At 42.1% G+C, this 15595-nt stretch overlaps 1 non-coding gene across 1 annotated transcript; it reads right to left on the bottom strand.

Annotated features, from left to right (window-relative positions):
* Positions 1-15518: 15518 nt before the first annotated feature.
* Trnat-ugu lies at positions 15519-15595 on the bottom strand. The gene has a single exon. It is a non-coding gene; the product is annotated as a tRNA-Thr (tRNA).

Here is a 15595-nt window from a genome sequence, read left to right as displayed (position 1 = left end):
GTTTAATTAATTGTTAGAATATGAAGCAATTGGTATAAATAATAATATGCTTTTCCAAACTTTCTATGAAAGAAAGTCTGCTATCAAGACATTGCTTTTGTTCAGTTACTTTATTTATGACTGGAAGACACTCGTCCATGCTCTGCACTGCAGTCGAACTCTGGCAACGTCGCTCTCTGTTCATTGGCTGACTGTGTTTTGTGACGTCAGATGCGCAGAACGAACCTAAACTCGGCCGCTGTCGTAAATGACGCGCACTATAGTTGTAAGCCCTGTGTGTTGGCGACTGCGTCCATCAGTGAACACAAAACGAATACACCCGGTTTCGAAGTAGACCTAAAATACACATGTGCCGTTGGGAGAACGTGCCACCGGGAAATGTACCTCGAGTGAACCTGCCTCTCATAGGGACCAGCGGATGGCAGTAAATGTGCGTGCATCTGGCACTCGACGATTTGGAAACAGCCGAAAGTACAAACGTTGGTCAGTGTCAGCATTTCCATTCTCCACCCCACAAGCACAGTGCGTGTCTTTCCTTTCCTCCCACGACTAGCCCTCCATTTCCTGTCCGCTTCACACAAGAGTGTTCCCATTTGATGACAAACTGAGGAAGGGCGAACCAGCAGTGAACAGGCGCTGCACACCTATTAAACAGGCGTTTGCACAGCCAAAAGCAAAAGCGTTCACGTCCAAGTAAGAGACAGAAAACCCATAGTGTTGTACTGCCTGGAATATCTGCTACTATGACAACTACTATGCCTGCAAAGAAAGGTGAAAAAACTTCAAACTGATGTCTCTTTTACTTTGATGGCACAAATGCATTGAAATCATTCCCCTGCAGACCTGCTACAATGACAGCTCGGATGGGGTGTTGTGTACCTATCCTTTTGGCACTGTTCAGTGACGCCTAGCGCCATACGCCAAGTGATGCAGACATGGGCTGCTATATAAAATTATGAAATATATACATATATATATATATATATATATATATATATATATATATATATATATATATATATATACATACTACTGGTCATTAAAATTGCTACACCAAGAAAAAATGCAGATGATAAACAGGTATTCATTGGACGAATATATTATACTAGAACTGACATGTGATTACATTTTCACGCAATTTGGGTGCATAGATCCTGAGAAATCATTACCCAGAACACACACCTCTGGCCGTAATAACAGCCTTGATACGCCTGGGAATTGAGTCAAATAGAGCATGGATGGAGTTTACAGGTACAGCTGCCCATGCAGCTTCAACACGATACCACAGTTCATTAAGAGTAGTGACTGGCGTATTGTGACAAGCCAGTTGCTCGGCCAGCATTGACCAGACGTTTTCAATTGGTGAGAGATCTGGGGAATGTGGTGGCCAGGGCAGCAGTCGAACATTTTCTGTATCCAGAAAGGCCTGTAAAGGACCTGCAACATGCGGTCCTGCATTATCCTGCTGAAATCTAGGGTTTCGCAGGGATCGAATGAATGGTAGAGCCACGGGTCGTAACACATCTAACATGTAACGTCCACTGTTCAAATTGCCGTCAATGCGAACAAGAAGTGACCGATCGAGACGTGACTGCACGATCCGTTACAGCCATGCGGATAAGATGCCTGTCATATCGACTGCTAGTGATACGAGGCCGTTGGTATCCAGCACGGCGTTCCGTATTACCCTCCTGAACCCAACGAGTCCATATTCTGCTAACAGTCATTGGATCTCGAACAACGCGAACAGCAATGTCGCGATACGATAAACCGCAATCGCGATAGGCTACAATCCGACCTTCATCAAAGTCGGAAACGTGACGGTACGCATTTCTCCTCCTTGCACGAGGCATCACAACAACGTTTCACCAGGCAACGCCGGTCAACTGCTGTTTTTGTATGAGAAATCGGTTGGAAATTTTCCTCATGTCACCATGTTGTAGGTGTGGACACCGGCGCCAACCTTGTGTGAAACCTCTGAAAAGCTAATTATTTGCACATCACAGCATCTTCTTCCTGTGGATTAAATTTCGCGTCTGTAGCATGTCATCTTCGTGGTGTAGCAATATTAATGGCCAGTAGTGTATATAATAAACAATAAACTGGTACACATGCCTAACATCATGAAGGGCGAGCATGCAGAATTGTCGCAAGACGACGTGGAGTCGACTAATGTCTGAAGTAGTGATGTCTAAAGTAGTGATGAATCCTGCAGGGCTACCCATAAATACGTAAGAGTACGAGGAGGTAAAGATTTCCTCTGAACATTACGCCGCAAGGCATCCCAAATATGCTCAATAATGTTCGTGTCTGGGGAGTCTGGTGGGCAGCAGAAGTATTTAAGAGTATTCCTGGAGGCACTCTGCAGCAGTTCTGGGCGTGTGGGATGGTGCATTGTCCTTCTGGAATTGCCGAGGTCCGTCGGAATACACAATGGACATGAATTGTTACAGGTTATCAGACAGGACACTTACGTGCGTGTCGCCTGTCAGAGTCGAACCTAGACGTATCAGGGGGTCCACATCAACTGCACACATCCCACATCATTACAGAGCCTCCACCAGCCTGCACAGTCCCCGATTGACATGCAGAGTCCATTGATTCATGAGGCCATCTCCATACGCATGGACGTCCATCCGCTCGATACAATTTGAACGAGCATCGTCCGACCAGACAACATGTTTCCGGTCATCAACAGTCCAATGTCGGTGTTGACAGGCCCAGGCGAGGCGCAGAGCTTTGTTTGGTGCAGTCGTCAAGGGAACAGGAGTGGGCCTTCGACTCCGAAAGCCCATATCGATGATATTTCATTAAATGGTCCGCACGCTGACACTTGATGGGCCAGCATTGAAATGCGTAGCAACTTGCGGAAGGGTTGCACTTCTGTCACTCTGAATAATTCTCTTCAGTCGTCGTTGGTCCTGTTCTTGCAAGATTTTTTTCCAGCCGCAGCGATATCGATTTGATGTTTCCTGAATTTCTGATATTCACGGTACACTCGCGAAATGGTCATACGGGAAAATCCCCATTTCATTGTTACCTCGTAGATGCTGTGTCCCATCGCTCGTGCGCCGACTATAACAACACGTTCAAACTTACTTAAATCTTGCTGACCTGCCATTGTAGCAGCAGTAACCGATCTAACAACTGCGCCAGACACTTGTTGTCTTATATAGGCGTTGCCGCCTGCAGTGCCGTATTCTGCCTGTTTAGACATCACTGAATTTGAATGCGCATGCCTACATCTGATTCTTTGCCACTTCAGTGTATATACACCGCATGTTGTCATGGAATGGTTAATGAATGCACAATGGAACATGAGTAACAATCAAAACTGTTTTTTAAGATCTAAAGATGACAATGTTACCTGTCGCAAACGGTGAATAGAAAAGAGTTTTGAACGCGACCTTGGCTATAAAACATCTCTTTAACGTACATTCAGATTGCTCCTTCTCATTTCTCATTGTGAGAAACTTCAGCCAACTACAAAGGTACTTACTTCTACCTCAAATAACTGGAACATTTGATATTATATCAAATAATTTTCCACTTGTAAAATGGGAAGTCTTCCAGTTCTTATGCTATTGTGTTTCACCATAAACAGTTAATTGGTTTTTATACCAGCAGAGATATTTTGCTTTCTTCAGTAGTAAAACTATTTATAAAATGTAATTTAACTGCTTTTACCTATCTTAATTCTGTTATGATTTCTCATAACTAAACTAAAATTAATCATAAATCGTACAGTAATTTTGGATTCATTATTTTCATTTCATAGTGCCGTACATGTAGCTAACTTACTTAGATATGCATGTATTAGATATATTTTATAACATTTCTTTAGGAGCACCCTCCCCACCAAGTAAGAGTCTCTAATTGAAGCCATTAACACAGATATGTAAACATCAGACCTGAGTTTGTCTGGAAACATCAGCACTTCAACTGAATGAAACGGAAATTTATGTTAGTATCCTTTTTAAGTATGATGTATTAATAAAAGGCAATCAGCCGAAAATTAATTCTAGAAATCCTGGATTGTGTTCAAAAAAAACCATCAAGCTATTTGAAATACATACAGACATTTGGAACCTCCTTATAATGGTCTACCACGATTAAAGCCCGACCATTTTGTGGAATTACATGTTTTTGATACTGTTGTACAAAAAATATGGTCCAAACATTTCAGCTAAGATTTCCCAGTTGTTAGTTAACGTAAAATACATGTTTTTAGGGCATTATTGGAAACGTCACAGAGATACACAAGCAAAGTTTAATGTATGTTCCCTTTAATTGCCTCAAATCTACATTCTCCTTCTGTTGATTCAGATAAAACTTGGCCTCCTAGGCAGTGTAATGAATTAGGTTTCTAGTTAAACAAGTTGCTACAAATCATTTTAAATACGTCTGCTTCAGTTTCTTTACAGAATATTTATTGTTTCATTCCTTCTTAATTTCGTCAAATACCACATAAACTATTTACTGCCATTCAAAAACATTCCTTTCAAATTCTGAGAAAAAAGATTTGAGATGAGTTAAAGAATTTTGCAGGTTGAACCATTATTATCGTGGGACTATGGCAATGGTGCAATTTATCCATAAAAATAATTGTTGGTTCATTTTAGATTCTTATATTCACACTGATTCGTATTTCAAGAATAACATACTGTTACACTTACCATGTTTCAAGATTATTCTCACCCAGTTTAGAAATTATGAACACAAAAACCTGCAAATACTAATAATAGTGTGTTTTGTGATATTGCCTTTGTGACACTGTTGTAAATATAACATTCATTCACTGAAAACTTGTGATGTCAGATTTTTTTAGTTTATTTGTAGTCATTTTTCGTTGATTTAGACATCAAATGTTGACTGGAATACTCACTTTCGAATTCTGAAGGTGGCAGGGGTAAAATACAGGGAGCGAAAGGCTATTTACAATTTGTATAGAAACCAAATGGCAGTTATAAGAGTTGAGGGGCACGAAAGGGAAGCAGTGGTTGGCAAGGGAGTGAGACGGGGATGTAGCCTCTCCCCGATGTTATTTAATCTGTCTATTGAGCAAGCAGTGAAGGAAACAAAAGAAAAATTCGGAGTAGGTATTAAAATCCATGGAGAAGAAATAAAAACTTTGAGGTTCGCCGATGACATTGTAATTCTGTCAGAGACAGCAAATGATTTGGGAGAGCAGTTGAACGGAATGTATAGTGTCTTGAAAGGAGGATATAAGACGAATGTCAACAAAATCAAAACGAGGATAATGGAATGTAGTCGAATTAACTCGGGTGATGCTGAGGGAATTAGATTAGGAAATGAGACACTTAAAGTAGTAAAGGAGTTTTGCTATTTGGGGAGCAAAATAACTGATGATGGTCGAAGTAGAGAGGATATAAAATGTAGACTGGCAATGGGAAGGAAAGCGTTTCTGAAGAAGAGAAATTTGTTAACATCGAGTATAGATTTAAGTGTCAGGAAGTCGTTTCTGAAAGTATTTGTATGGAGTGTAGCCATGTATGGAAGTGAAACATGGACAATAAATAGTTTAGACAAGAAGAGAATAGAAGTTTTCGAAATTTGGTGCTACAGAAGAATGCTGAAGATTAGATGGGTGGATCACATAACTAATGAGGAGGTGTTGAATAGGATTGGGGAGAAGAGAAGTTTGTGGCACAACTTGACTAGATGAAAAGATCGGTTGGTAGGACATGTTCTGAGTCATCAAGGGATCACCAATTTATTATTGGAGGGCAGCGTAGAGGGTAAAAATCGTAGGTGGGAGAGCAAGAGATGAATACACCAAGCAGATTCAGAAAGATGTAGGTTGCAGTAGGTACTGGGAGATGAAGAAGCTTGCATAGGATACAGTAGCATGGAGAGCTACATCAAATCAGTCACAGGACTGAAGGTCACAACAACAACAACAATATGAATAAGTAGACTCTGGAATGAATCGCATTCCTCCTCAGTAATCATAACTGTGTGTACTCCACTTTGCTCGTGTTCTCTGGACCATAGCTGTTGCACCCCACTGTAATGCCACGGTTCTAATTTTGAAGCTCTATGCAGCACACCAAAATTTTCTGTCCAGTTTTAAAGTGATTCTGTAAAACTTTGTGATATAGTTTTGTGTACTACTTCACTCTCTTATATTATTTTTCAAAAACGTAAAGTCATAGAACATGTCAGTTCAGAGATGATATTATAGAATTGTATTTTATGGTCAAATAACGCGAAATACTTGTAATTATACTAGTTCATAATGTCACAGATTTTCTTGAATATATTTTTATATACATGATCGACAGACGAGATTTGTAATATTTATGTAAATAAACACCTAAATTATACGTAGTATATCTCAGAAATTTGTATTCATTAAAAAGCTCAAATCGGAAAAATACGTAAAAACCATGTGAAGTTTTAAGGAATTGTAAAAAAAATATCGATACAAGTACTTTCTTGAGGACATCCTCTCTGCTGTAGAAGTATTTATTAATTAAACATGGCTCCAGTCCAATTTTAAACTTGGTAAATTGCCTGACGATTAAAATTGTTATGGTGCCTTGTTGTAAATCTGGTTTTCTATAATACAACTTTCCTCTCTTACCTGACATACTTCTTACCTCTTTATTCTGGAAATCTGAATTTCGTCTATTACCATAGCCACAGAAATATTTATTTCTGTTCAAGAGGCTAGGATGTTTAATTGCATATTTCTCAAAGAACTAGGTCAATACAGCATTCTGTATTACCTCAAAATTAAATATTATATTTTAACTTAGTAAGACTTATAAGAATCAATTCGATCTCTGATTTGCTATCCCTCGTTTCTTCCCTTTCTAGTACGGCGAACAGAACTTCCCTTTCTCATAGTAAGTTCCAGTTAACAGCTGTCTGTTGAAAAAAATATGAGAATGCTGTAATAATGTCACTGCAGTTCTTAATAATATGTTTTAGGATGACAACTGCTACGGTAAAATTTGAGACTTAGAAATTCAAATGTTCTTAAAATTAATTTTTCTGTGTCCGGAAGAAGGCAAAGAGGAGCAGGATTTTTTCTTAAATTACAGACTGTATTGTGAGGCAGTCCAAAGTTTTTTTCCGTAAGGCGACTGTAAACAAGAGGCAAACTGCTGGCCACTACAGCTGCAACGCTATGAAGGCGGCATTAAACGGACCACATGCTTCGATATGCAAGTGATAAGTATTTCAGCACAAATACACAAAGCAGCTTGGAGTAACGCCAATCTCATTCAGTATATAGGATGGTTAAGCTACTCCTACCGATGTCGTTGTATGCAACCCGCTCGCTACGTGGAAACAATTAGACCTTACGAGAAAAGTAACAAAACGTTTTTTGTATGAAATTTAATGTAGTTATATTTTTGTTGGGATACGTTTTCGGTAGAGGCTGTAGTTTCTGAGTTATTCAAGAAAAACGTACAAGAGCGACCACCAAACGCAACCTTCCACCCTCCTACTGCTCCCCTAAGACTCAACACCCAGCGCCTAGTGTATCCCTTCTATAGCTGTAGGAAAATTTGAGGCTGCACGAATTATTAGGCTGACGCATAAGTTCGTAACGTTTTTGTTTTACATGTTGGTATTCCAGTTGCTGTTTATTTATCGACTGTCACTTTTTATTTGTAGCTCACTGTGCGTATTTGAATTTACTTATTGTAGTTTTGTCATTTGGAGATACCGAATACAGCTGTGGACGCTAGAAAAAGGAGCCTTAATTAGGATTGTTTCCGACACATTCTTCTGTTTGACTTTAGTAGAGATGTTACAGTAGCGGAGGCGTGGTGTATGGGGATAATGCCAATGTACAGAGCACTGGAAGAAAATGGTTTTCTCGTTTTAAAGAGGAGCATTTTGACATTAGTGACTCTCCACGTTCAGGAAAACCTTCAGGGTCTCCACGTCATTGTACTCGAATGCTGGCAAATGTGATGAACTGTGATCCTTCCGCCATCGTGCAACAATTGGATACAATGGCGAAGGTTTAAAAATCGATTGTATGGGAGTCGCAAGCTCTGAAGCCAAAATCGCACAAATCAGCGGGTGGCTGTGTGTGCATTTCTGCTTGCTCACCATCATTTGGCTCGTGAATAACACACACCATACCGGCCCTATATCGTTACTGGTGACGAGAAATTGTCTCTTTATGCTAACATAAGGGAAAGAAAGGAATGACTGAGCCCAAAACAAAGTAGCAACTCCCCATATGAAGACCTGTGCGCACCCGCAAAAGGTAATCTGGAGGGAGAGCGATGGTGTAGTGAACAACGAGTTGCTTCCCCGAGGTGTAACTATCACAGCTGACATTTATTGTCAACAACTGGGACGTCTTGCAGACACAGAACAACAGCTGTGAGCGTGGGGTTAATCTGAGATTCTGTTATTCTGCGCAACGGATTAATCTGAGATGTACCCATTACCCTATGGCTCCTGCAAGATCCAATTTCCACCCCCACACTACTAAAGAAGTCAGACAGATGATCCTAACGTTCTAAAGAGAAATTCCTGAAAAACTTCCAGCAATAAATATCTTCTGAAGTCGTCCGCCGTAAGGAAATGACACAAAAATTCACAAAATTTCTTACATAACTAGTGGGACACTTGGGTACTGGAGTAGTGCTAGTTAGTGTAAGAAAAACATGAAACTAACGAAAATTATTATTCATTTTACAAAAATTCTGAGAAATCACAATGGCACTTTTAGTTATGAATTGAACAAGTTATATCCTGGTTCTTTTCGGAATGTGAAGTTACCTCTCAAGGATAGGATTCGCTAATGAAATTTCTATACAAAGTTTAAGACTGTTATTGACTTGGCAGAATGGCTGAGAGGCGCACCTACTCAACTTGAATAGTTATCCGTTCGAATGTTGCTAGGTTCAGTCGAGGCTGTCGCGTGTGAAATGCAGTGAAGTGTACTGTTGTGGAGAAAATATGGAGCTCGCAAGAGCTGTAGCGCACAATACTGTAAGCTGCGATGACTGCTGTCTGCGCCACTCACTGCTGACAAAGAAGATAACTTTCGTTCTATCTGGATTGACATTCGCCAATCAAACTCTCCCTATGGCTTGATGAAGTCAAGGACTCCTATTCGCCCCTAGTCTAACTATTGGCGTGGTACACCGGTCAGATAACCAGTCCATCGCGATGCCACTCAAAAACTCTCTCCCAGGCATTTAACTATAACTCTGTCCATTCACACCACACAGTAAGTGTCTCGGCCAACACTGTGAACAACGCTTAATCGCAAGAACTCAATATAGAGTCGCACTTCGATTCGCTCTCGACAGAGGTGCTCTCCCAGTGAAGTACTGAGGAGAGACTTGTTCCTCGCTCCAAGAGCAACAACGGAACGGCGCCTCTCCATGCCAGACGTGAAGGGGTATATCATTCGGTCTCTTCCATTACTCCTTCAGCTCAAGGCGTCAGAAATATCGTCTGCCAATCAGCATTGCTCTTCTAAAACTGGAGAGTGACGTTTCGTTTAAGGCGAGCAATCCGGAAATCTGTAGTATCGGCGTTTGGCGTTTGCTGTCTCCCTGTGAAAATCTCTGAAACTGCGTGCTATGTGTAAAGCATGCGTAGGCTGGCCGCTCCCACACAATGTAGCGGAATTTGCTTTTAAGCTGAACACGGGGTCGTTCCTCCTTTCCCTCGGGCGAACGCTGTCCGCTCCACGGACGGCCACCGACCGACGTAGATGGGTTGGGACTGGCCTCCTGGCATGCGGTTGCCTCTCTCGATCTAAAAGCTCCTGTCACCGTCGTGTCTGGAATGTATGTGTGTACGCCAGCCTCGAGTATTTCAACCACGGTGCGCACTTGCGATTTATTAGTTATCTGCATATCATTTACATGAATTCATACAACATTGACTTTATCTTATCGAGTTTGGGTTCGAATGAAGCGTCTTGATGTGCGGAATATGATTGTGAGGGCGGAATATGTAAGCAATGAAGGTCAGGAGACCACGACGTCTTACACAACTAGGAAGACTGCGTGAAGTGGTACTTCTCTACGACAACGCCAGGTCGTATTCTGCTGGAGTGACAAAGAACACTATAAAGGAGTTGGAATGGGACGTCATTCCGCAACCACCTTATAACCTAATCTTTCGCCCTCAGATTTTCACCTTTTCCGCTCTTCGTCGAACAACACTCGAGGAACTCCCTTTTTTCAGATGAAAATCTGCATAGAACATCCTCCACGAGTTGATTGCCTCCAAACCGCGTGATTTCTACAGTCGCGGAATCGAAAAGTTACCGCAATGTTGGCAGACTGTTCTAAATAGTGAAAGACAAGACAGGGTGTTACAAAAAGGCACGGCCAAACTTTCAGGAAACATTCCTCACACACAAAGAAAGAAAATATGTTATGTGGACATGTGTCCGGAAAAACTTACTTTCCATGTTAGAGCTCATTTTATTACTTCTCTTCAAATCACATTAATCATGGAATGGAAACACACAGCAACAGAACGTACCAGCGTGACTTCAAATAATTTGTTACAGGAAATGTTCAAAATGTCCTCCGTTAGCGAGGATACATGCATCCACCCTCCGTCGCATAGGATCCCTGGTGCGCTGATGCAGCCCTGGATAATGGCGTATTGTGTCTCAGCCGTCCACAACGCGCACGAAGTGTCTCTACATTTGGTACCGGGGTTGCGTAGACAAGAACTTTCAAATGCCCCGTAAATGAAAGAGGGTTGAGGTCAGGAGAGCGTGGAGGCCATGGAATTGGTCCACCTCTATCAATCCATTGGTCACCGAATCTGTTGTTGAGAAGCGTACGAACACTTCGACTGAAATGTGCAGGAGCTCCATCGTGCATGAACCACATGTTGTGTCGTACTTGTAAAGGCACATGTTCTAGCAGCACAGGTAGAGTATCCCGAATGAAATCACGATAACGTGCTCCATTGAGCGTAGGTGGAAGAACATGGGGCCCAATCAAGACATCACCAACAATGCCTGCCCAAACGTTCACAGAAAATCTGTGTTGATGACGTGATTGCACAATTGCGTGCGGGTTCTCGTCAGCTCACACATGTTGATTGGGAAAATTTACAATTTGATCACGTTGGAATGAAGCCTCATCCGTAAAGAGAACATTTGCACTGAAATAAGGATTGACACATTGTTGGATGAAACATTCGCAGAAGGGCACCCGTGGAGGCCAATCAGCTGCTGATAGTGCCTGCACACGCTGTACATGGTACGGAAACAACTGGTTCGCCCGTAGCACTCTCCATACAGTGACGTGGTCAACGTTACCTTGTACAGCAGCAACTTCTCTGACGCTGACATTAGGGTTATCGTCAACTGCACGAAGAATTGCCTCGTCCATTGCAGGTGTCCTCGTCGTTATAGGTCTTCCCCAGACGCGAGTCATAGGCTGGAATGTTCCATGCTCCCTAAGACGCCGATCAATTGCTTCGAACGTCTTCCTGTCGGGACACCTTCGTTCTGGAAATCTGTCTCGATACAAACGTACCGCGCCACGGCTATTGCCTCGTGCTAATCCACACATCAAATGGGCATCTGCCAACTCCGCATTTGTAAACATTGCACTGACTGCAAAACCACGTTCGTGATGAACACTGACCTGTTGATGCTACGTACTGATGTGGTTGATGCTAGTACTGTAGAGCTATGAGTCGCATGTCAACACAAGCACCGAAGTCAACATTACCTTCCTTCAATTGGGCCAACTGGCGGTGAATCGAGGAAGTACAGTACATACTGACGAAACTAAAATGAGCTCTAACATGGAAATTAAGCGTTTCCGGACACATGTCCACATAACATCTTTTCTTTATTTGTGTGTGAGGAATGTTTCATGAAAGTTTGGTCGTACCTTTTTGCAAACACCCTGTATATTGATGATTACTAATCTCTCTGTTACCTGTATCTGTTGTGTTTATTAAACTTATGGAAGAACGCTGCGAACCTATGCATCAACCTATTATGTCCTACATTCGACCTTTTTTGATTTTCATTCAAATATCTTATTATGACATCGGCTTAATCGAACACTTAAAAATTGTAAAACTGGCCGTTGCGTATATTTTACTTACCAGTTCTGTGAATTTTAACAGCGTAAAATGAGTAGTTACACTGTTGTATTCGTCAGGCCTTCTGACTTCGAAAGTACTGTGCTTGTAAGGGCTAAGTTTGCATCGAATTGGCAACGTTATTAGTTTCAACGTAACGTTTACAAAATTCATTTTCCTTCCATTACCATCACGGGTACGTTTCAATTCTACATCTACATCCCTACTCCGCAAGTCACCTGACGGTGTGTGGCGGAGGGTACCTTGAGTACCTCTATCGGTTCTCCCTTCTATTCCAGTCTCGTATTGTTCGTGGAAAGAAAGATTGTCGGTATGCCTCTGTGTGGGCTCTAATCTCTCTGATTTTATCCTCATTGTCTCTTACGTAGAAGGGAGCAATATACTGCTTGAGTCCTCGGTGAAGGTATGTTCTCGAAACTTCAACAAAAGCCCGTACCGAGCTACTGAGCGTCTCTCCTGCAGAGTCTTCCACTGGAGTTTACCTATCATCTCCGTAACGCTTTCGCGATTACTAAATGATCCTGTAACGAAGCGCGCTGCTCTCCGTTGGATCTTCTCTATCTCTTCTATCAACCCTATCTGGTACGGATCCCACGCTGCTGAGCAGCATTCAAGCAGTGGGCGATCAAGTGTACTGTAACCTACTTCCTTTGTTTTCGGATTGCATTTCCTTAGGATTCTTCCAGTGAATCTCAGTCTGGCATCTGCTTTACCGACGATCAACTTTATAAGATCATTCCATTTTGAATCACTCCTAATGCGTACTCCCAGATAATTTATTGAATTAACTGCTTCCAGTTGCTGACCTGCTATATTGTAGCTAAATGATAAGGGATCTTTCTTTCTATGTATTCGCAGCTCATAACACTTGTCTACATTGAGATTCAATTCTCATCCCATGCACCATGCGTCAATTCGCTGCAGATCCTCTTGCATTTCAGTACAATTTTTTTATGATGTGAACGAAATAGCCTACTATGATCGTGACGTAATAGCCCAATCAATAGAGACTAAAACAGACCGAGTATGGGGAATGTTTTGTTTAGTCATAAATTTTTGTACGGTGATAGGAGAGAGTGCTACGAACAACATACTAGAGATCCCGACTGGTGAGAGATGAGTGTGGGGATGGATGTGCGTTTGAAGGTTCACTGTTGTACATTTTTCTTGAGCAAATCGAAAACCGTGGCCTCCAGCGAAAATGTATCCTAGTACAAAATTTAACTACATTAAATTTCCTACAGAAAGGTCCTGTTCATTTTTTTCTGGGCGACTAACAGTCGTGCGTAGCGAGAGAGAGAATATAAAAATCTAGCGCGTGGTTTATGAAGGCCAGATCTAACATTACGGGTTGCATAAAACGACATCGGTAGGGGCAGATGAATCGCCCAGTATAAGAAAGATTACGCAGTGGGTTTATCTCTGACATACAGCAATTTCAACATCGTTTGCTTGTAAGACAGTCGTGTTATGTCTCGTGTAAGAAGAATAAATGTCTGCCAGCATAGGCAGGAATTCGACAGTGCCGGATAAGTGGCATGTCGAGACTGGTTTATTGCTCTGTAACGCTACTGCTCACGTCGATCTACATCCCATGATTACTATGCGAATATGGAATCGATGCGTTCAAGAGGGCCATACCGAGCACAATGCAGGATCTCAGTGACCCCACACGACTAGCGCTCGAAAGGACAGAGATATTGTTCACTCGGCCACGCATGATCGTCCTGTCATGATACATAACTTGGGCCAGCAAATGGATTTGGTTGCAACTAGAGAAGTCCCAACATTAACAGTATGATGACGTCTTTAACACCACGGACTATCCTTAAGGCGTTCATTGCTGCAGCTTACCTTAATGTGGTACCAGAGAGGGGTGCATCGTCAGAACTGAGTCCAAAACACTTGACGGAGAGGTGGAACCACGTCGTCTTTTCAGATTAGTCTTGTTTCTGTGTAAAGTATGGCAATAGACTTATCTGTGCACTCAGGCTCCAGGGAGTATGACCGGCGCTAGACTGCAGTTCTCCTGGTGATCTGAGCCAAATACCTTGCATGATGGTAAGGAGCCCATTGGGTACACAACATGATCATGTAGTAACCGGTAATTTAGAGATCGGTGCTACTCTTCTGACGTGTTAGAACCGATGGTTGTGACCTGTCTTTGAGGTCGCTGTGACGTTATATTTGAACAAGACAAAGCAGGACCACGTGTTGCCCATTCTTTCCTGACATCTCTATGTGATGTTATCTTTCAACAATAAAAAGCAACACTGTATGTTACCCATGCTATCCTGACACCTCAGTGTGATGTTACCTTTCAACAAGGTAAAGTAATTACAATGAAATGAACAACCTTAGCTGCTTACAGGCGTTGACATACGTCAACGGGGACAGATGAAAATGTGTGCCCCGACCGGATCTCGAACCTGGGATCTCCTGCTTACATCACAGACGCTCTATCCATCTGAGCCGCCGAGGACACAGAGGATAGCGCGACTGCAGGGATTTGTCGAGTCCTGGGCACTGTTTGTGCATTCGCACAGAAGAAGAAGATGGTCAATTGGCCGGTGAGCCTTAACTATATATATTCTAAGATACTATCTGTTCAAAGGATATAAGATGAACATCAACAAAAGCAAAACAAGGATAATGGAATGTAGTTGAATTAAGTCGGGTGATGCTGAGGGAATTAGATTAGGAAAGGAGTTTTACTATTTGGGAAGCAAAATAACTGATGATGGTCAAAGTAGGATATAAAATGTAGACTGGCAATGGCAAGGGAAGCGTTTCTGAAGAAGAGAAATTTGTTAACTTCGAGTATAGATTTAAGTGTCAGGAAGTCGTTTCTGAAATTATTTGTATGGAGTGTAGCCATGTATGGATGTGAAACATGGACAATAAATAGTTTGGACAAGAACAGAGTAGAAGCTTTCGAAATGTGGCGCTACAGAAGAATGCTGAAGATTAGATGGGTAGATCACATAACTAATGAGGAGGTATTGAATAGGATTGGGGAGGAGTTTGTGGCACGACTTGACAAGAAGAAGGGACCGGTTGGTAGGACATGTTCTTAGGCATCAAGGGATCACAAATTTAGCATTGGAGGGCAGCGTGGAGGGTAAAAATCGTAGAGGGAGACTAAGATATGAATACACTAAGCAGATTCAGAAGGATGTAGGTTGCAGTAGGTACTGGGAGATGAAGAAGCTTGCATAGGATAGAGTAGCATGGAGAGCTGCATCAAACCAGTCTCAGGACTGAAGACAACAACAACAACATCATCTGTTCTTTCGGACATGTACGAAAGAACAGATACAATCTGTGACCACGCATCTCTTTAGAATGAAATTACAATGAAATGAACACCCTTAGCTGCTTACAGGCGTTGGCATACGTCAACGGGGACAGATGAAAATGTGTGCACCGACCGGGACTCGAACCCGGGATCTCCAGCTTACATGGCAGACGCTCTAACCATCTGAGCCACCGAAGACGC

Source organism: Schistocerca americana, chromosome 9 (genome assembly GCF_021461395.2).
Source record: "Schistocerca americana isolate TAMUIC-IGC-003095 chromosome 9, iqSchAmer2.1, whole genome shotgun sequence".
Taxonomy (NCBI): Eukaryota; Metazoa; Arthropoda; class Insecta; order Orthoptera; family Acrididae; genus Schistocerca; species Schistocerca americana.
This window is presented reverse-complemented; position numbering and strand designations above follow the sequence as displayed.